Genomic DNA, 23,129 nt, shown 5'->3' on the forward strand with positions numbered 1-23,129 from the left:
CTCCCGAATAAACATAACAGTTTCCGTTTCATCGCCTCGGAGTGTGGCCAGACAAATTAAAGAGCATTTTTCTTCTCTGAGCCTCCATAAAACTTAACTACAGCGGTAACCGCAACTAATTATTAGGGTCGGTTTACATAACGTATTTATGAGCCGGAGATTTTACGCGGACTCTCGGGTCCGTTATCACGCCATTAAAAAGTTGTCCTCTGCGGACTACTAAATAACATAATAATATGAACCGCGTTCGATGCACGCTCGTTGCGCCGTACTTTTTACTTAACTGATACATTTTTTAGTTGAAAACCGGTTCTCATAGTCTGAGCTGTTTTTTGTAAAAGATGACTCACTAAGTGTATGTTTTATAAACTCATGAAATTGAAATACGAATTAAAACATTAAATTATACCAATTTAAATAAAATATTTCGGTTTTGTCAATCTCACTGGCATACTTGCGAAATGATATACCGGGTGAGGGCCTTCAGTGCTCCCCATTTGTCCATCCAAGTAGTTAATGCCATCTGCGGCAAATCTACAATAAGTCAAGTAAAAAAAAATACTCGTGAAGATACTCGACGAGCATCATTTTGCAAATATATCAGTATGCCGGAATCGGACTACTGAATCCGACAGACACCTAATTTTAAATTATACCTTTCATTTTTTATCCGCCGAGAAGGAAAGGGACGGGTAATCAACAGGGTAAAAAGTTATGGAACACACGTCGATTATAGGCAGAAATCTTACCAACCCTTTCAAATGCTTAACGTTGGCATTAAATCCAACAGAATTAAGTTGACAGCATACGTCAAATGGGTTGCATACCAACGAGATGCCTGTATGCCGGGTTATTGTTTCATTCATCTGTCCCTTTCCCTATTTGACAGATAAGAAAAAAATAAATAAACTTCGGAGATGTCAGCACTATTGGCTTCCTACATAGATATGATAAAGTGTATTGTAACAGATTCCCAGTTAGTTAATTATAATTAACCTTAGCATTGTTATAGTTATGCTTGAATTGATAAGCAAAAATTTTGTGCATATGCATGCATTTTAAGTTTTGTTTTTGTATATGCGTGAAACGTTACATAATATAATGTATCGTGCTTATGTATATATAAACCACCTACAACGCACACGATAGAAGAAGAGATATATATATATCAAGGTCACTGACTGACTCACTCACTCACTCTTCACGAAAGTACGGTCACGAGCATTAATATGTATACACTTTGTTACCATATCACATTAACTTTTTTGACAAATTGAACTGTAAGTCTCACTAAATGTCAAATATGTTAGTGCGACAGAGTCCTAAAGTGGGTACATTATATTGCTCATGACTGTACACGTGTTAGGTATCTCAAATTTTGCTTGAGGGTTCATCGCGGATAGCAGTTAGTTATTGTATCCTGAGGAAGAGGAACAACTTATTTCTACACAGATAAATTCATTTGTCCATACGGTTGTCAATGAAAAAATTGGAGGCGATCCAAATACGCAGAAAATATTCTAAACATCTGGAAAAAGGTCCCATGTTTGTTTGTCCCTTGCCCAATCGAATTACATACATTCCGAATAACCATTCCTGTTTATATGCATTACTTGTTTTTTTTTAAGTTGTGGGGGAATACACTAAGATAATTATATAGTTCTATGATGCATATTACTTCAGGATCCCGATACCGACCCCGCCTGCGTGGTTGACGATTTCCCTCAATCACCCTCAATCAGCGCTTATCGCTATCGACTCACTAGGGTCGATTAATTCTTTCAAATATTTTTCCTCTCAGACGACGCCCTGAGCCGAGGTTCGCGCCCAACTGGGCACCCTCAGGCCTGTTGTCTTAAACGTTGTACCGGGTGAGAGCCTTCAGCGGTCCCCATTTGTTAATGCCATCTGCGGCAAATCTACAATAAGTCACGTCAAAAAAAAGGCATGTTGTAGAAGGCTGTTATATGTAACGTGGTGGACATATTATATGAGCTGGCATGTCACCATAGGTACTACTCAAATTTCAAATACATACATACATAAACTCACGCCCGTAATCCCTAGTGGGGTGGGCAGAGCCACAAGTAATCAAAGACAACTTGCAGCCACTGTTGATACGATGTCGTAAGCTGGATAAACCTGGAAATTTCAAATAATTTAACTGAAAAAAAAATATCATCAAAAATAAGAAACAATGGCTTTATTAATAATTATTAGTTCCATAGTTAAAATTTGTTATCAATTAAATAATAACAATTTGTCATTTTCTAAAATTAAATGTAAAATAAATAAAGACGTTATAGTAAATTATATTAAATTATACTCAAAATAAAATCGCAAAATAGCAAAAATAATTCTTTCTCAAGTTACACTAATTAGCCTTTAATAATAGGTACATAATTATTTTATTTATTTTTTTGTAGTTATGTTTGATAGCTATTTCAATCTTTTAAAACGGTATGTTATAATTTTACTATAAGCTTTATTACAATAACAAACATAATTAAACATATATACGTAAATTTACGCCCGTAGTCCGTAATGGGGTGGGCAGAGCCACAAGTACTAATCAGAGATAACTTGCAGCCACTGTTGATGAGAATTTTTGAATTTTTGAACTTTATTCGATCCCAGTCCATCATAGAACCTTTAAATTACTGGCAAGAATTCAATTCAAATCAACTCAAAACCTTTATTTGTGAATACAGGTGTACAAAGGGATGTTACATAAAATAATAACTTTTTAATAACTTTACTTTTATTAAACTTTTTAATTGTAATAACTTTTTTTTACAAATACATACTAATATAAGAATCCTAAAATTATTCGACGAGTAATATAAAAATAAGGTCGCTTTAAGCGATAAGACCGCCATTTGCCATGTACTTAGTATAAGAGTCTTTTTGTAATAATTTCTTTTTTTTTTTTGGTGCAATAAAGTCTATTTGTATTGTATTGTAAGGTCAAGAAGCGGTTTGTTTAATCGAGGAATGTTTTTAACAAGAAAAGCCGTGGTATTTTGGCAGGAGTCTAAATCCTTCCCTGGGCTCGACGCTCACTTTCCAACTTTTGATGTTTACACACCGCCCTGACGATGTCACTCCTGCTAATTTCTCTATTTACGACAGTTCCTTTGATACTTAATAAGAAAAAGTTACTTATCTCTCTTCGTAAACTCCGACGACGGAGTCCGGACTAAATCTACTTAAAAAAGATTTTATTTTTATAGACTGAACAATTAATTAGCGTGTAGTAACTTCCGCTATTTAATCGTCATATTATTTTGCTACCGCTCTCTGCTCAGCTACTAAAATGCTTAGTAATTTATGTGTAAATTTAGGCTCAATTTTCGTAATTTGAATGATTTTTTGGCGTGAATTACTTGGCGCCTCTACGTAATTATCCTTACAAAAGGATGATTAATGTTTTTGTAATCTACCTACGCGAGAATCAACGCGATAGAAATTGAAAGTAATTTATTTTATTAATGCTACGATTTGTACGAGCGCTACGAGTTTGCTACGTTTTTCGTAGCGGATAACTACGAATAGCAATGTAAAGTATCTCTTGGATAAATACGTTTCACAACCATTGTTGTAGTATTTATTTAGACTATAAAGTAAAATATCACTTTTCTTGAAGAAAAATCTTGAAATATAGGAATTTATTAGTTTCTCTTCAACAATAAGAGGCTCTTTCTGCGTTCACTGCCGCCGGTATTCGCAATTTATTTTTATTTGCGAGAAAAAGTAAAAACTATTTGATTTCAATGGGAGCTCACGCGAGCGGAATAACCTCAAATCAATGAGTTCGTCGAAACTTTCCGGCGGTCGGATGAAGAGAAAAAATTGACAAGGAAGATTAATAGATATCTAGATCTACGAGGCCTTTACCCCGCGCTCTGAAACCGGCCAAAACAAGGTCGGCGCCGTTCCGTCTGTCTGATATACATAACTGGCAAATAGGTTAATTTCTCTGAAATATTGGTCTGATAGCTTCGTCTGTCTATGTAGATTAATACATCGTCAGCACTTACGTCGCGTCGTTGTATTGTGTGCTCTAATACAGGATATCAGTGACCCCGAACCAAATACTGAGGGAGATGATTCAGCTCATGAATCTGTGTTAATATCAAGTGGAATTTACGTCGCGAAATTAATGGTTTTTTTTTTTTCTAACTGCTGAGCAAATGTCCACTGTTTCCTGTTTATTATATTTATTTATTTTAGTAAATAAACATTAATAATTTATAGTTTTTATATGAGTAGTTTTTTCCGCCTCATATTTTAGACCTGCCTCTATTGTCAGTTTATTTAAATTTAGCTCACTAATTTAAAAGTTACTAATCTCATTTGTCACTCAACCTGTTAGACAAATTAATAGGATTACGTTAAGCCCCGAAAAGTAATACAGATTAGTTGTTTTCCGAGTTTCACAATTTTAAACAGTAGGATGTTATCATGATAATTATAATAATAAGTAAGTACCTAATTAAAATAAGTATTTTGTTTTACTTACGAGAAAGTATTATAAATACACAATATCATAAGCCAAAGCTTTTGTTAAATAGAAATTAAGTCTGAAAATCAACTGTAATTGGATATCTTCTTTCCTTGATCAGTCAATTGCGAAAATCTGTCCTAAATAAACAAAGGCGTTTTGGTTAAGTCGAACAGAAATTGTAGATGGTGCTTAGGCGATATTTTATTCACATTTAAAACTCTCAGGTGACTACTAATTTAAAACACATTCAGTTGAAAAAGTGCACCAGGTACCCTAGGCCTTTTGTTTTAAATTTTGTACTGGGTGAGAGCCCTCATTTGTACGGCCAAGTAGTTAATTCCTTTTGCGGCAAATCTAAAATATGTTACGTAAAAAGTATTCTAATCGTCGTAATACTATATAAATCACATCTATCAGAAAAAGAACTGTAAATTGAATATTACACTCCTCGGATGAGTTACTTTTGGGAAAAACTTTTGTACTTATTAAAATAAAACGGCATAGTAGTTTTCCTACAAGTAGAATATTCTATGAATAGAAATAGCGCGTTCCGTTAATGTAGACTAACTAAGTATCTAGGTGTATTTAAAGAAGCAAGACTAGTGAGACAAGAATTATTGATTTTTGTTTCTTTTTTTTAGGTATTTAACGGTTTCCGTGATGCAATGGTTGAGCATTGGGCTCACGATCTGGAGGCCCCAGATTCAAGTTTTTGTGGTTAGTCCACTGCGCCAGCGGGGTCGGTATCAGGGTCCTGAAGTGTTTGTTGTCACAAGGTGATTGGCTGCCTCTGTTACTCATTGGCTGTGTCATCAGGCGCATATATATATATATATATATATATATATATATATATATATATATATATATATATATATATATATATATGTCCTTTGATCAAGTGTGACTGCTAGTTGTCGTTTTGTGCTAAAACGGGTCTAAAGAACCATAGGGCAACATTTAACCAAGCTCCGGTCTAGTAGTTGAGCGATGGGCTCATGATCCGGGTCCCGGGGCCCGGTTCCTGGTGGGGACATACGCAAAAGTCACTTGTACATACTCATATATAAACTCACACCTATTTCCCACCGGGGGAAGCAGCGACTATGGAATTCCATTTGCTTCTTCTTGACTTTTCTTGCTTCATCCACATTCATCAATCGTTTCATATAAGCACGCTGGTTCAGAGTAGATCGTTCTGAACCTTTTCTAAGGACGTCTCCAATTTGGTCAGTGTACGTCCTAGGTTTTCCTCTGTCAGCCCTACCACCTTTGCTCACTTCAAAATCACTTTGTGATACCTAGTTTTGTGAGAACAATGTAGGCTAATTACCCGATTGTTCGAAAGTAAGATGATTCACAGCAACAGTAGCACGTTAAGCAATCGTTCTCGCCTGCATATTTCCTTAAACGTTGGCACGTGAGTTTCAGGATATAAATATGGCGGAAGCTGGCTACGAGACTGATGCACTGTGAGGTGTGCACAAACTGACTTTTTGTCATGATATATCTATAGTAAACATGCCTTGGATGACATTCACTATTCTTTATCTTCTTTCGTTTGGGTTGTGAGGTGGATTACCTACCCCATCAACCTTGGTGTCAGGGTTATTATTGAGCCGCCATAGGCCCCTGACATGGCTCATGTAACGACTACGTACTTACATCAGTAAGTAGTAACCGTGACCAACGGCTTAACGTGCCTATTCACTATTTGGCCGGGGGCAGATAATATCAATTTCTTTTAACATTATTTTTCCTGCTTCTATTATTTTTTCCTGCTTCAAGGATGCAAAGACAGTGAAGGCAGAGTTTCTTAGCTAACTTTTCACAGTCGCATTAGTCTGAATCGTCCACCTGAATTCAATACGATATTACTAAATGCGAATGGTAAAAACAACGTCTCGATTTAGTCTGGATTTATTGGCAGAGTGATAAACTGTTCCAAGGAACACCATTTGTCTACAAACTGAGGTTGGTTGTAGACGACAAAAAGCAAATAGCTGTGACACCGGCGCTTACAAGAACTCATATCTCGAATACATTTTAATCGCTTTTATCTTAACTACTTATCTATTAATCCTTTGTTTTTGCTCACGACTAGTAATACTTACTTAAGTATATATGCAGCAAAGAATAATGCTGCTGATAGTATTTTTCGAGTGGTAAAATATTGTAGCTATTGTCATGCACACTCGTGTCATTAAAGATATGACAGATCATCTGGCATTTTGTAAATATCACATAACATAACATAAACAGTCTATATACGTCTCACTGCTGGGCACAGGCCTCCCCTCAATCAGCCGTAGGGGACTGGGGGGGGATGATTAGGGAATCGAAGCAGGGGCTTCGGAGGGCACGTTAAGCCGTTGGTCTCGGCTATTAGCCGTAAAAACACCTCCACCAACCCGCATTGGAGCAGCGTGGTGGAGTATGCTCCATACCCCCTCTGGTAAATATCACAAAAAGCAATATTAGTATCACTCCGTACGAGTATCATAACTAGTTAGCCGCCATAAAATATAAAAACATGGCGCTCGTATTCTATTCCAATCTTTCCGGTTTAATAGAATTTTAATTTCAATTTCACACATAGCGGCGCGCGTGGATTACAACCACTCGTTCGTTTTCGTTTCGACCAACTCGATTCGAGTATTTTTCCGATCGTACGCTTACTCTACCGTGCAAATTTTGATAGGCTATTATTACACAGTTCGTTTGAAACGTATTGTGTGCAAATGTTTGCAACAAAACGATCGCGTCTTCTCTGGTAGATGTATTTTCGTTTTTTTTGCGGTTTCATTCATTCATTCATTCAATCATTTCTGTCACCGTTTGCTGTGTACGCGGTTTTTGTGTGCAGGAAAATAAGTAATTAAAAAAAATATTTATTCTTTTCTGAGCATTTATATGCCTCAGTTATTTATTACCGACAGCTGAAAGTTATTTTGTCGAACAAAAGTTTCATAATTGTAAAATAAACACACGGTAATTATAACTAATTATCACGTCACGCATAAGTCAGTCTGTCGACAATCCAAACGTCGGCAAACTATGGTGTCATCATTAAGGCATGAAACATACGTTATGATGACTCCGAGTCGGATAATGGTAACACGCAGCATTCATCTGAAACGTTCACTGTAGCTTTAGAGATGGGATGCTCGCTGTTCTTGCCCGCTGCACTGCTTAAAAGTATTTAAAAGTAGCAGACTATTTAACCATATCTATTTCCCTGTCTTTTTAAAATAATTATGCTTATTTATAATTAAAACACATAATAACGGGTTCTTACCGCGTTTAAAGTAGGGATATGACACTCCCGATATTTCGACACTGTTGCAAGTGCCATGATCACGGGATGACTAATGAGATTGGAATGGAGTAGGTAGATCCATAATTAATTAATAAATTATGCTTTATTTTTTCGGTTTGTTTTGTTTTTGTTTATTAATTAGTTATGTTTAGTTGACGATCTTCTTTCTGCGCTGCAATCTCACAGAGATAAGCACAAAAGGAGGGAAAATGGCAACTTCTTAGGTGTGATCTGAAGATAAAATTATGATAACAATGGTGCTTATTCCAGCTGACATCTCCTCATTTTGTTTTAAGTTATAACTGTCATTTTCTGATCCGCCGAAGAGGAAAGCCACATATACTACATAGAAGAAATATCGCTACGGAGCTTATTTGTCTGTTTTGTTGTATATTATTGTTTTTTCCACTTACTCGTACCTAACTTCTTTGTTTTTTTATTACCTTTGATGGGTTTGCTTTTGGCCCCAAACTTGCCCGAAGGGACTTGACGAAGCCTAAGATGGAGCCCAGAAAGTGCCTGTTCAACCTACTTGAAACCTACAATAAAGAATAAAAAATATACCAGATACAACTAGAGAAGTGAGTGGCAACTCTATTCGTTTTATATTTCATAGGTCGGACTAGTGCGGGCTTGGCAGCGCATCCAATTACCTGCGTCGGCCGTTGTAACTCGTAATGCACTGCAAAATATCGAGAGTCTGATGAGTGTTGTCTTTATGTCCTATGACGGCTAATCGGCAGCTTGTGTCTGCTGTAACGTGCCTATGTTAACTTTCTGCTGCTATGCGATTTTCTAAGACTGTCGGCGCTGTCCAATCGTCGATGAACCATCAACTCAACTGAATTGGCCTTTGACAGTAGTTTCAGTTTACGCTGTCCCACGCGGACACATTCAACGGCCTCCGTGGTCCAGTGGTTGAGCGACGTGCTCACGATCCGGAGGTCCCGGGTTCGAATCCCGGTGGGGAGAAATCACAAAAATCACTTTGTGATCCCTAGTTTGATTAGAACATTACAGGCTGGTCACCTGATTGTGTGGAAGTAAGATGATCCGAGCTTCGGAAGACACGTTAAGCCGTTGGTCCCGGTTATTACTTACTAATGTAAGTGCGTAGTCGTTACACGAGTCATGTCAGGGGCCTTTGGCGGCTCAATGATAACCCTGACATCAGGGTTGATGGAGTTGGTGATCTACCTCACAACCCACACGATAGATAGGAAGTATACCCATTCATCGTAGGATTCCGATACCGTGCGTGTTAGTTCTGTCCACTCTAATAGATTCTATGGGCTGTTTGTGTCTATCTTAGTTCTATCTACCCTAAAAGGTATTACGGCTAGTTAATATAAGGTCACGACTATACCCAATTGGGGTAGTCCTCTGACTACCTCTGTACATCCATCGCAAGATGAACAAAGTACCCTTACCTCACCGAGCTTTTCTGTTAGACCAACGTGTTAGGTGGTGACGACTATTTCGTCTCTACTCATATATCTGTATATATTTTATTTTTTTCTCTTTATCTTTATATATTTTCTTTTTGCTATAGTTGTTAAGAGCTGTTGGTCTCCCAAATATAAAATAAATAAATAAATAAATAAAATTGCTCTAGAGCAACAAGACCGCCCAAGTTGTACTGTACTTATGTGTTATGTCTGATTATAGTATTTGATTTGATTTGTTTTGATATACTCTGAGTAAGTATAGTCATGATTAATATCATGTAGCCATTTTAGAACCCTGTCGCACTATCATATTATTTGTCATTTAATGAGACTTACGGTTTAATTTGTCAAAAAAGTAAATGTTACACGGCGTCAAAGTGTATCCATATTAGTACTCGTGACCGTACACGAACGATAATTTATGTCTACCAAGTTACATGATATTGGCTCGATACAAACTCAAACACCAAGTGATATCGGTTGCAGGCTTGGTATTCACTTGCAGATTGATGAGGTCGACTCTGGGACATGTCTGGCTCCCGACTCCAGATGCAATTGGCTTCCCGTGTAGGGTACCTGGCAAAATAGTGAACGTACTTCTACGTTACTATTAATAAGTAAGAAATAATAAGAATCATTTATTGTGAAACTATATAAATACAAGGTAGTAATTTTTTTTTTTGTTTCAATAGATTGTCCATGACGGACGTACAATATTACAGAAGATGTCACGCAATAGGAAATATTTTCAATGACAAAATTAAGAATAGGTAAATAAGTCAATTTAATATACTTACAGGGTGTTAGTGATATCGTAACGAAAACTTTGAGTGATGATTCAGACCATGATTCTGAGTTGATGTTTTTTTTATAGTTTTTTTTTAATTACTTATTTTCAATTCTATACTTTTGTAATGGATAATACCACCAGAATAATCAGCTGAATCATCCCCCTCAGTATCACCCCGTCACTTACACCCCGTTCAATTACGTACGGTAGCCATACAAGTAGGTATGGGTGTTAGTGACACCCACCGCAACGAATACTGAGGGGGATGATTCAGAACATGCTTCTGAGTTGATATCAAGTGGTATTTCCTGTTGGAAAATTCATGAAAATTTTAGTGTTTTTTGAATTATTTTCCGTTCCACACTTTTGCGACGGAAAATTCCAATTGATATTAACTCAGAATCATGGCCTGAATCATCCCTCAAAGTTTTCGTTACGATGTCACTAACACCCTGTACGTATATTATTGTTCTTAAAATACTCATTTAAGTAATAACATTCCTTACTTATTAGTCAACTTTTCAAACGTACCTCTATACTGTAGTATGTTGATTTTAGATAATGAAGAACTTTCCAAGGCTACGTTCACCAAAAATAATATAGATGGCGTTTTACAGCTATAACGTGGTAATTACTTATTTTCTCATTATTCGGGTACATAATTATTCCAAAGTACAATGTAAAGGCAAAAGCAACAAAAACATTATGTATAGAATTATGTTGCTGCCTATTATGGCTTCTCTTTATTTTGAGCAGAATAATAATGGGTGGAAGATGTAATTGTGCCTGGGTGTAATAAAGAGGGTCGTCATTTATACCCAAAAACAAAGATAAAAGAATCAAATCAAATCAAATCAAATATACTTTATTGCACACAACATACAAAACAAATTCACACAGATGAAGATAGATACAGTACAATCTGGCGGCCTTATTGCTAAGCAGCAATTTCTTCCAGGCAACAAGAAGCATATATGTCTGTTATCCATGAAATTAGAAGGTTAATTATTACACCACCGGGTCCTCCTCCTGTCGATGCGAAATTCTATCGATCTAATGATGTTCCTAACTGCTATAAAAACAAAAATCATTACATACTAAACATGCATGTCAGTGCGCACATTTTGCAAGTGATTTGTTACGTCTACTGTTGACGTCTGATCGAATAATCATCTATCGCGGATTAGCCCCCGGGTTCTAACCAAATCATCGATTAAATTCACGTAATGGATTTTCGCCAGCCGCCGCGTGGTGCAAAATGATCTGAATTAAGTAGTGTACAGGCCGACCGTTAGTTAGTCAGGATTATTTAGAGTTAGTAAACCTGGCTACATTGTGAGCTAGATTAAACCACCTCTGACTAATAATACGGATACCTGGCTTTTGCGCAAATACCAACACACTCTTTGGTAATAAACGTAGCCATGCAATGCAAAGTTAGCACAGGTTTAAGTCTCTTATTGACATCAACTGAAGAAAATATTTAAAATTATTTGACCTCTGCCATCTACGGACAACTAGACGGCAGCAGGCATTTCATCCTTATGTTGTGGATATACCACCAATCCACACTAAACGTTTTGCTTCTTCCTTTTTGATGCGAACAGCAAAGAACTGGTACTGTCTGCAGCGAAATAAAAAAAAATCGCGAATAAATAATAACGAAAATAAGTAATGGACAATGTTTAAAAAGGCCACATCGAAGCAATTCAAATGAATTGCTTGAAAAAGCAATATTGCTATTTGACATTTGTTCGCATTGCGTAATTACTTTTGTATGCGCAAATGTCAAATTGCAATATTGCTTTTTAGATGAATTGATGATGTATTTATATTTTTAAGTTCTTTATTAATTTAATATTTAACCGAAAACAATCAATATGAGATAGCAACGAACGATTTTCCGCCAATCGCGTCAAAGCCAAAAGCCTGATGATCCAATTCTGTCCAAGTTCCCTTTGTCTGTGGCTCGGCGGATTGGCCTCGTGTGCCCCTCAGTCGATCTATTGCTTTATCGGTTATGTGTACCATCCAACCAAATCTGACGGTTTGAAATATTAATAACTTTCCCTTGTGAGTTTTTAATGTATTTTAATGAGGTCCCGTGTTGAAATCTCGGTGGAGAAATGACACAAAAATTACTTTCTGAACTCCAGTTTGGTCACGACATTGCAGGCTGGTCACCCGATTGACCGTGGATGAGCCATCATAGTGAATTGCTAAGATTTGAAAAGTACAAATTTTAAGACAGTACCTAAATTATTATTTGAAAATACTAAGTATAAAATCCTTGTCTCCAAAAATATTCATTGACAAAATACCATTAAAAATGATACCTACATATTGCTAAAGTAAAAACGCTAATATTAGAAGCGCCTTTCAGCTCCGGCTGAGGTGCCCACACCCACAACTTCTGAAACGGGTACCCACGACGGGAAGTGCTCAAGTTAGGAAAATATTTTTATAAAAACTCTACCCATACTTGATACGTAATTTATGGAGACAGCGCCGCAGCCTTCTGGAATGTTGATCAGAAAATCTTTAGCGAAGAAGCCTTTTGAGTTTGTCGGCGCACCGTCAATATTTTAAGTTGCAAATATTTGACGGCAGACAGGAATATAACGCGTCTTGATAGCCAAGTTTGTCTAGCAAACCGCCTTGTGAAGTTAGCTATAAGTACCTAAATATAATAATTATTTATTGTCCAAAATGCACCATACATTACAGCAATAGAAGTAATCTTATAACTAGGTGATATGGTGTTCACATTACGAAGAGAAAATGCAAGAGATAAATTTCTGACTCGGACGGTAGTTGAATCCACACACACACAGACCACGTATTCACACGTGTGCGTGTGTTGTCTTCACTTTACTCAGGAGAAAGAAAGAAACCTACAAAAAAATGGTTTATTTGTAAAAAAAATCGTCATTTTTTAGATTGTTTAAATGAAGAATTATTAAAGAATTATTTAATTTAAAAAATCATAAAGATTAGGTATCCACACTACAGACTTCGTAAAATAGAGTAGAACAGATAAACCCAGTCAACAAGTGAGTAGTAGCAAGTCAAGTTATGATCTTGCAGTGTCAACTGTTTTACATATAAGTACATCTATCTATTTATCTACTCAGCCTGCATCCACCCACCGCTAGGTATAGGCCTCCTCTCTTTCTCTTCATCGTTTCCGGTCCTGTGCAAGTCCATAAACAAAAAAATAACATAATATAAGCACACGATTCTATCTCAATTGGGGTAGTCAAAGGTACATCCTTCGCAATATGAATTGAGTAACCACACCTCACCGAGCTTTATGTTCTTCTTCTTCTATCGTGTGGATTGTGAGGTGAATTACCAACCCCATCAACCCTGGTGTCAGGGTTATTACTGAGCCGCCATAGGCCCCTGAAATGACTCATCTAACGACTACGTACTTACATCAGTAAGTAATAATCGGGACCAACGGCTTAACATGCCTTCCGAAGCACGGATCTTTTTACTTTTTGGACAATCAGGTGATCAGCCTGAAATGTCCTAACCAAACTAGGGATCCACAGAGTGATTTTTGTGATTTGACCCCGCCGGGATTCGAACCCGGGACCGAATCGTGAGCACAACGCTCAACCACTGGACCACGGAGGCCGTTCGCGGAGGGCGGCCATGGAGCTTTGTGTTAGACCAACGTGATGGTGAGCCTTATTACCTAAACAAAACAAATTTACAACTAGCAGTTAATTAAAAACTGTAATCATCTTATAAACCATTTTTTTTATTAAAGTAGCTTAAGATTGTAAAAAGAATGAAACGGATAAAGGTAGAATGGGTAAAAAGCAAATCAAAAGGCTCTTTTGTTGTGATTTTAAGGAGTTTTTAAGCCCGCATTTTGTCGTAGCTCAGCCCTAATGACTCCGTTCAACCAATGTCTTTCCAAGTAATGTTAATTACATAATTAGATTTTGACGCTTCGGAATATTCAAGTGGACTTTTCGCTTACCCATCTATCTACTTTGTGCAAATTATTTGATATCTTAATTGCGTTTTATATTGTCATTTACGTATTTGGAAAAAAAAATGTAAGTAAACTAGCTTTGGTAATAGTTTCATATGTATAATAAATAAAGTGCGCGAATCTTTTAAAGAATGTATTAACATTACATAAGTTTACAATTTATTTTCTAAAATGGGGTATTCAGACTTTACATCTATCTCAAGATTAATTAAGTACGTAAAGTACCTACGCTTTTCAAATCAAATCAAATCAAATATACTTTATTGCACAGAACTAAAATTTCAACAATCAGACATAACACATGAATACAGTACAATTTGGGCGGCCTTATTGCTCTAGAGCAATTTCTTCCAGGCAACCAACAAAAGGAGACAAACATTTACAACTTGGATGCGGGATGGTGCAACAAAAAATAAATAAATAAATACCTAAAAGTAAAACTAAAGTTAATAAGCTTTTCTGCGTTTTTTAAAAAAATCATTGGTGTGTGCAACTCTGGTACTGAGCCGAACAGGCGCCCCGTTTTAGAAGCAACCCAGTGATACACAAAACCACAGTAACTCTTAATTATTATTTATTGGCTAATATAATAGAAGAATTCATTGCATTGGAGCAGTGGTAGCCCAGTTGGTAGAAAGCTTGCCTCACTTTGAGGTCGCTGGTTCGCATCCAGAACAGCCCTAACCCATGACTGTCGATTTTTTTTTCGAATTCGTGTTTGGATCATAAATGATTATCACGGTGAAAGAAAACATCGTGAGGAAATCTACATTCCCGAGAAACGCATTTTTGGAGGTATGTTACCTAACCTATATTGGGCTGGTTTTCCCTTCGCGGGTTGGAAGGTCAGACAGGCAGTCGCGTCTGTAAAAAACCGCAACTGTCAAATCTTCAGCTTAGGTAAGTGGACCCTGTGAAAAACGTGCTAAAGCTAGGGAGATGATGGTGATGATAATAGAAGAATTTATTCGATTTATTAACTAAAGGTGTGTGATATCCAATTGAAAGTATTTTCCCATTATCTATGGAACCGTAAAGAGCAATGGCTATTCTTGTAATGTGAAATATTTCCCAAACAGAAACAACAGAAGCAGCATTCCAATTAATGCCACGTATTAATGTGAAATTGCATTTCCCATCAGGTGAAACGTAAACCTTTTGATATTTCATGGCGCACAGTTCATGCTGGACCCACAGAAATAATAATTTTAATAATAAATTTGTCGTAATTGAGAGACAGGGAGGATTATTTTGGTATCGCTCGCGTCCAGACAACTATTTTGCAGGACTATTCTGTTAATATTGCGTTAAGATTCTACCTTTGGTAGATAAGCTAACTTTGCAACAGATTTTAAAAAATACTAAAATATTGGTACCGACTTCAATGAGCTTAAAGTTATAGCAGTTGAAGTGACCTAGAACAATAAATTGAGCGTAACAAATTCGACAAATAACGCTGATTGTGTTATTACAAGTATATCTAATCAGTTTTTTAAACTCAAAGCTGTTTTGCATTTTATGTTTGCATTAATACAAAATATATTAACTTTCCTCTGAACAAATACTAAAGCTGCCAATTTAGTCACATACTGCAAAAGCAGCCAAATGACCTTTTATCGATCATCAACGAAGCCTATCTCGATGAACCTATAACAAATAGTAACTTTTACCATAGAATAAATATTAATACTACGATTATAACGGTAACTGGCGGGGAAGAGTCCCCGCACCAATTCGTATTGAACATCGAATGTCCCCTCAAGGTCTTACTTTAGTTTTGAAATTCCGTAAGCCGTTAAGGAGTACACTGTCTGTCTCGCTCGCACAAAGTAAGAAAAAGATTTTTGTATGGAGTGTCCGGTGTGTGTTACCTAATCTGTGCTATTACCAAATAAGCCGCCAAGTACATTCGTTACGAATTTGAACCACCCGCCATTTGTACGGTTTGTGCTGAATTCACATAGCGGCTCCGTGTATGTACAAGTTGGTTGTTCTGTTCTGCTGTAATAAACATAGTTTCTCTGCAGGTAGCTCGTAACACACACAGCCAGTTCGTGCGGATAATAATTTCGGTAATATTGCAGGAAGTATTTCATTATGAAATTCCAGCAAAATAAGTTTCAAATCCGTGGACTATGAGCATAATCGTTAATAGCGAGTATTTATTTAATATGGTTGTTCCAGGAAGAAATAAAGTCGGATGCTTACTTTTCTTATTATTTTTTTTATATAATTCCGAGCATGTTGAAAACGTTCTTTTTTATTTACATATTAAAAAGACATTTCTTTTTAAAATCCAAATTTTGTGTTTGGAATATTCAACATTTATATTTGGATCATCAATAATTGATATCACGTGGTTCCAGGATTTATGCCCGGTTGATTTCAGAAAAAAAAAACAGGTATACTCAATCCTATGACAAGCCGCCATTGCTAGCCCTTTGATGACGTAAGTGTTACCAGTGTTACCAGTGTTACCATTAAATTGGTATCTCCAACATTCGAAGGACGTCCATCATAATATAAAATCATTACTACTGTAAATAAATCTTTCACTAAAAGTACAAAATTTCCTTGCGAAGTAAACATGAAAACATTTGTCGTGGGTTATTTATTTTTTTACGAAATGGCAACGCAGAGTGGGATGACGTCAGCTGGGCTAACCTTGAAATGTTAGCTGTCACTTTTAAGCATACCTGGTCTTCGTATACCACGGCTACTACCATCTAAGAAGTCAAATTCCTCGGTATTTGATGTCCCAACGCGCGATTAAGAAGAAAAAGATGATTGCAAGGTTCCTTCTGACGCCTTGCGACTCTGCACATCCTAAAACAGTATACGGGCGTGAATGTCTGTATGACAATAGTTAGACCTCTACAGCCATGTGTAAGACGGGTAATGTCCATGAGGAATTTCGCAGATATCTCGTGTGGATTCCATACCCTAAACTTCAGTTATTCACAACATTAAAAGCTTACTTGCCAACTTATATCGTTCCAGTTTCGCGTATAATGCTACTTGAGACTTTTTAGATCACAATATAAACTACTAGAATTGCATATACATTTCCTTACGTATATGCAATCCTTAGATTTTTCAAACGTCTGCGTGCCAAAGATGATAATGATAATTATATACTACATATTAACATAGCATCTCACTTAGGCACATCCCCCAGTCAACTTGCAGGTCATGTCCGAAAAGATTATTTAGGGACCTTTTAAATTAAGTTGTATAAACAATACAATACAATACACAAGCACTTTATCACACATATAAACACGACACTAAAAACGTTTACAAAAGTGACACGAGAAGAAGACACCTTTTCTTTAAATACTTACTTAATCATCATTTCCCTAGCGTTATCCCGTTTTCATAGGGTCCGCTTACCTATCCTGAAGATTTGACAGGTCCGGTTTTTTACAGAAGCCACTGCCAGTCTGACCTTTCAACCCGCGAAGGGAAAACCAGTCCAATTCAGGTTAAGTTACATACATCCGAAATGGATTGAGCACGAGATATTCATCCAAACATGAATTCGATAAACGATTTCGAAAATCATAGGTTTAGGCCCGTTCTGGATTCGAACCTACGACCTCACAGTCACAGAGAGTCAAGTGTTCTATCAACTGAACTACCACGGCTCCTTCAAAAAACTTAATTATAAACAAAAAGGCGTTTTTTAATTTGCCAATATTTCACCTTTCGACAGCTTTCTAAATACATTTATCTGTTGACTTAAAACAATGAACAATGAAACAATAGTGCTAGGCTGTTGATTTACGTGGAAGGCAGCCGACTAATTAACAAGAAGATTAATTATTATTGCTAGCAAGCCTCCTTTACCTCTTAATTTCTCTTCGCTAGCCATCATACTTCAGTGACTTGGCTGTTACTTAGGGCAACTGTAGATTAGGTTTGGTTCGACAAAATCTCGGTATTATTCCCTATTATTATTATTCTAGGCCTCCTCAAGGCACCGGGTGAGAGCCTTCAGCGCTCCCCATTTGTCCGGCCAAGTAGGTAATGCCATCTGCGGCAAATCCACAATCTAATCTACAAGTCACGTCAAAAAAAAGCCTCCTCAAGGCAAAAGTGAATATGCACTTTCTAAGTAAGCATATCCCGTCCTCTTCCCCATCGTCACTTATCATCAGGTGAGATTGTAACCAAATTGCCAATTGCCAATCACCCACAAAAAAATATAATTGATTAGAGATACTTATCTCTCGCCTCTTTCGTACTAAGCTGTGTACTTTGCAACACTAGGCGATATTCTATAGATAGATTTAGAAAAAAAAATAGTCTATGGTTCTATGTATAGATATACTTTTTTTTCTAAATCGACAGCAGGCAGTACAGAGGCTTTGCAGTCGTTTTCCCTAATCACGCTACTTTTTTTTTTTTCTTTTGCCCATTTGTGGGTCAGGCTAAGATCATAAGACCATGCTGCCTACTAATCACGCTACGTTAAATTTTAATAGCACACCTACTCTACTCTAACTTACATATTTCTAGAGTCGTTAAAAAGGAGGCAAGGTCCATCGGGCTTTTCTGCCTTTCGTCTTTCAGCACAAATAACGCAGAACGGAGTCTTCTTCTATCTATGGCCGACCTTGCCAACTGGTGTCCGGATTATTGAACTGCCAAAGATGACGATGCTCCTTACATTGGTGCCACTTCGTTGAGGCATACATCTTATGTTTTATTAGGAAACGGGTTTGTTAATATTTTTTAAGTTGTTAATAGATCAATGACCTCATCAGCTCTAATTAATCAAGGAAATTGAGTCGTGTACTAGATTCAAGATAAATTGAAATTCTGATTACTAATGACAGATCTAAAACTAACGAAAAACATTTTCTTTTTAACATATTTATGAATTTTAATCAAGAAAAATATGATAAGTCCGACATTTTATTACGTTTTTTTATAATGTTACAGTGTGTTTTCATACAAATTCCATAGTAATTTCGACTAGTTGGAAACTAACCTATTAAAATATAGACACCATTTTAGAATCGCTTCTTCGCCGTCGTTTAAAGACTGATTATTGAGTTATTTCTCTGCAATTTAGACGAACAAATGCAACCTAACCAAGTGGCTCATTAGAAGTGGAATGATGAATGACCGCGCCGATTTCAACAGACCGAATATGGTAACGACCCTAAACGTTCGAGGGTAGGCGATTGGCTTGTTTGAATAATGAGGTGATTAGACGAAGCAATGTTCTCCCTAGAGGTCTGAGTGTGTGAGAACTCTGATGGCGGCTGAACATTCAGGACGAGGCACCCCGAGATGCATGCGAGAGTGTAAATAGCAGCTCTTGCTTAAATCGACGTGGACAGCCTCAGGCGCAAACTTTCGGCGATACTTGGCGAGAGCGCTCGCTCGCCATTACGGTCTATTCAATAATTAGCACCAATACCTACATACAACCCACATAAAACGTTCGTCAAAATGGTAGCTCGTTCCGACTGTCTATACTATAAGCATACCCCGGACACTTCATACAAAAATCTCGTTTTACGCAGACACTATATATATTGACGTGTCGTCTGACGTGCTTACTATTGAAGACTAAAGTAAGGCCGAGGAGGGGTGAGATAAACCTACCTCTACCGCTGGTGGGGAGCAGAGAGCTGCCGTTCTATAATAATAATAATAATGTTTATTGAATAGCTCAGTTACAGTTCTCGTTGAAACCCTGTCTCCCAAACTAGGCGAACCTGTATTTTGGAAGACAGTGTCTTCCCAAAATAAGTACTTATTAGCTACAATAACAGTGGTGACAATACGGTATTAAAATAAACAATAAGTAATAAAATAAATAAAAATAAAAGTGTTCTTGTGTTTGTGTGTGTGTGTGTGTGTGTGTGTGTGTGTGTGTGTGTGTGTGTGTCGGTGTGTGTGTTTGTGTGTGAGTGGGCGTGGGTTTGCGTGCGAGTGTAGAGAAAGATGTCATATCAGTGGATGTAGAAATTTTTCCGTATGTTCATGGTTTAGCTCTAACATTATAGCTTTAAGTTTCTTTTTCAGGTTATATCTGCTAAATTTTGTTATATTTACTATCTCCACCAACCCGCAGTGGAGCAGCGTGGTGGAGTATGCTCCATACCCTCTCCGGTTGATTGAGAGGAGGCCTGTGCCCAGCAGTGGGACGTATATAGGCTATTTATGTTATGTTATGTTACTATCTCGCTACAGGCTCTATAAAGATACGGACCTCTGTAACAGTATTGTCGTCTAACAAAGCTCGTTTTGTAGGATGGTACAGGAACACGAGGCCTTCGTTTTTGGAGAAAATTTGATGGTAGCGTTGGAAGGACAGATTTATGATGTCTTAAAACTGCATTGTGTATGTACAATTGTCTTACTGATAGTATCTTAGCATCTTTGCGCTTTCATATACGTAGTATTATCCCTCATTCTATGCTATAAGTTCGCGTTTTATCACTACTATAGCTTGCAAAACTTTGAAAAGTCGAAGATCTCTTTCAGAAGGAAGTATTTAGTTATTACATAAACCAGGACTCCTTCGGCGGTTCAGTTATTAAGACAGTAATTAAACAGAAAGTTTGGAAAAAAGGTCATAAGGTTAGTGATTATTTAGAAGATATGAATGCATGAGATTAACTGTCTGGGAACTGATATTAGGCAGCCAAATTACTAAATTAAGTATATAAGTAACCATATTTTATGTTTTTTTAAAGAACGTCTACTTCTCTGTGTCGAAGTTTTTCTTGCAGCTTCTCTCCCCCGGCTATACAGGTTGTGGGAAGCTGCAGTAGTTTTAGGCGGATCAGACGTTCGTTGTATAAAAAAGTGTAACTATATTACCTACTGAATAAAGATATATTTGAATTTAACAACCCTGACACAAGCTTTGGTAACGTCCGTTATCAACTCACGATTAAAGAGGAAGGATTATAGATTTTAGAGAAACGCTGATGGCACTTACCTGGAGATATCCTTGTTACTGTGAACAGCAAAATAATTAAATGGCCTGCTATATTCTATTTAAAGGTCAAAATGAGTTTGATAGAGTAAGCCCTCTTGCCATGAATTGTTTGCGCAATACTTATTGGAATTATGAATTACTAGCTTTTGCTCGCGGCTTCGCTCGCGTTAAATTTGGGGTAACACGATTGCCCTTTCCTGATGTACCAATTCTCAGCTTTAACTGGGAAAAGTCCCATTTGTTAGTCACAAATAAGTCCGCATAACAATTTTTAGCTTACTACCTTGTTTGCGGAATTCTGCATACAAACTCCCCCTCCTCCCATTTTAAGGAAGTGGGGGGTTAAAAAGAGACAAAAAATAACCTACGTCGCTGTCCATCACTTCAACTATCTCCATTAAAAATCATGTCAATTCGTCGCTCCGTTTTGCCGTGAAAGACGGACAAACAAACATATAGACACACACATCACATCATCAGCCCATTAACGTCCCCACTGTTGGGGCACGGGCCTTCCCTATGGATGGATAGGGAGATCGGGCCTTAAACCACCACGCGGGCCCAGTGCGGATCGGTGGTTACTAACGACAGTTAATGCAGCCGGGACCAACAGCTTAACACTTTCAAGGACAGAACGTCTAATTACGTTCCGATTCCAAGTTGTCATACTATCTATTATGAACAATCAATGACCCATAGCCTCTGTCCGTGAAAGGGTTAACGTGCCTTCCGAAGCACGGAGGAGCTCGAGATGAAAACTTTTTTTTGTGGTCACCCATCCTATGACCGGCCTTTGCGAAAGTTGCTTTACTTCAACAATCGCAGACCGAGCGCGTTAACCGCTGCGCCACCGAGCTCCTCACACATATACACTTTCGCATTTAGATTATTAGTATAGATGTAACAATAGTATCAATCGTTGAGCTTTCAATAAGCAGATAACTACCTAGTTTTGAAACACCCACAACATATAACATCTGTAACAAGAATTAACCTAACGAGGAGCTATCAATTAACAAGCAGTCAAGTTATGGATTCATCTAATGAAACAATAAGTAATTTGCTATGGAGGATTGGATAATAATTAATACCTAATAGATTGGATTGCAATACAGATTTCTGAAGCCTACTATAATTCTGAAAGCAGATACAGATTCGTCCGAATCGTACGCGCTGTCATGTATAGAGAGAGTATAATATCAGAAAAAAATAAAGGGTTAAAAAATCACGCTGTAAAATCGAATGTGTCCTAAGAATGCCAATCTGTTTTAAGAGTTAGTTTAACACGGCATACGACCACGGCAATCTGCTAGACATACTATTCGGAAGGTCAGAGATTTTTTCTTATTTCATACTTTTCAAAGCACGACTTTTCCGTGGTCGGTTTTTAGTTCTTAAACTTTTATATTTATTTATATTTTCTTGAGGTCTTATTAAGATAAAATAGAAAAATAAATTAAGATAAAAACTATCCAGAGCATACCTAAGCAGTTATTATGAATGAAATGTAATGATCGTGTAAAGCAAACCCGTGGGTAAAATAAATAATATGTACATATTTGAAATGTCCCATTATGTCCTTTCATTTGATATACACTGTGCAATACAGTAAGTGCCTACCTACATACATATAGAATAAAGTTATCATAACTGACACGACACATTTGTCAGTTTGTCCAAAATTAATACTTAAACACCAATTAACTAATGGTGTGTTAAGAACAGATAGTAGGTATTCCCCCGCTGATTAGTGGTTATCCGGCCGAAGCCACCCTTACACAACAATCAGCTCAAGCCGCGGATTACGCCTGTTTATCGGCTCAAGCCATCGGTTTCGTGTCACGCGCAATGAAGCGAATGAGGTGTTAACTGTCACATCAAGTCGGCCATTTTGATTATTAGTCATACTTATTGATAGTGTAATTTCGATTCGATTCCATTAGCTTCTATTCCCGATAACGCAAAAAAATATTTATCTGAGACTGTCCCCAGTTTGGTCAGGACATTGCTGAAATCACCTGATTATGTACAAAACAACGTTCTATTTTGTACATCACGTCTGTGATGATGGCCAGTCAATATTAATAATAAT

At 37.2% G+C, this 23,129-nt stretch overlaps 1 protein-coding gene across 3 annotated transcripts in view; it reads left to right on the forward strand.

Annotated features, from left to right (window-relative positions):
- The window catches only part of LOC126372232 (protein muscleblind), a 264,761-nt gene that overhangs the window by 1,686 nt on the left and 239,946 nt on the right, over nt 1-23,129 (forward strand). The gene's annotated exons all lie outside the window — the stretch shown is intronic.

This window comes from Pectinophora gossypiella, chromosome 1 (assembly GCF_024362695.1).
Source record: "Pectinophora gossypiella chromosome 1, ilPecGoss1.1, whole genome shotgun sequence".
Taxonomy (NCBI): Eukaryota; Metazoa; Arthropoda; class Insecta; order Lepidoptera; family Gelechiidae; genus Pectinophora; species Pectinophora gossypiella.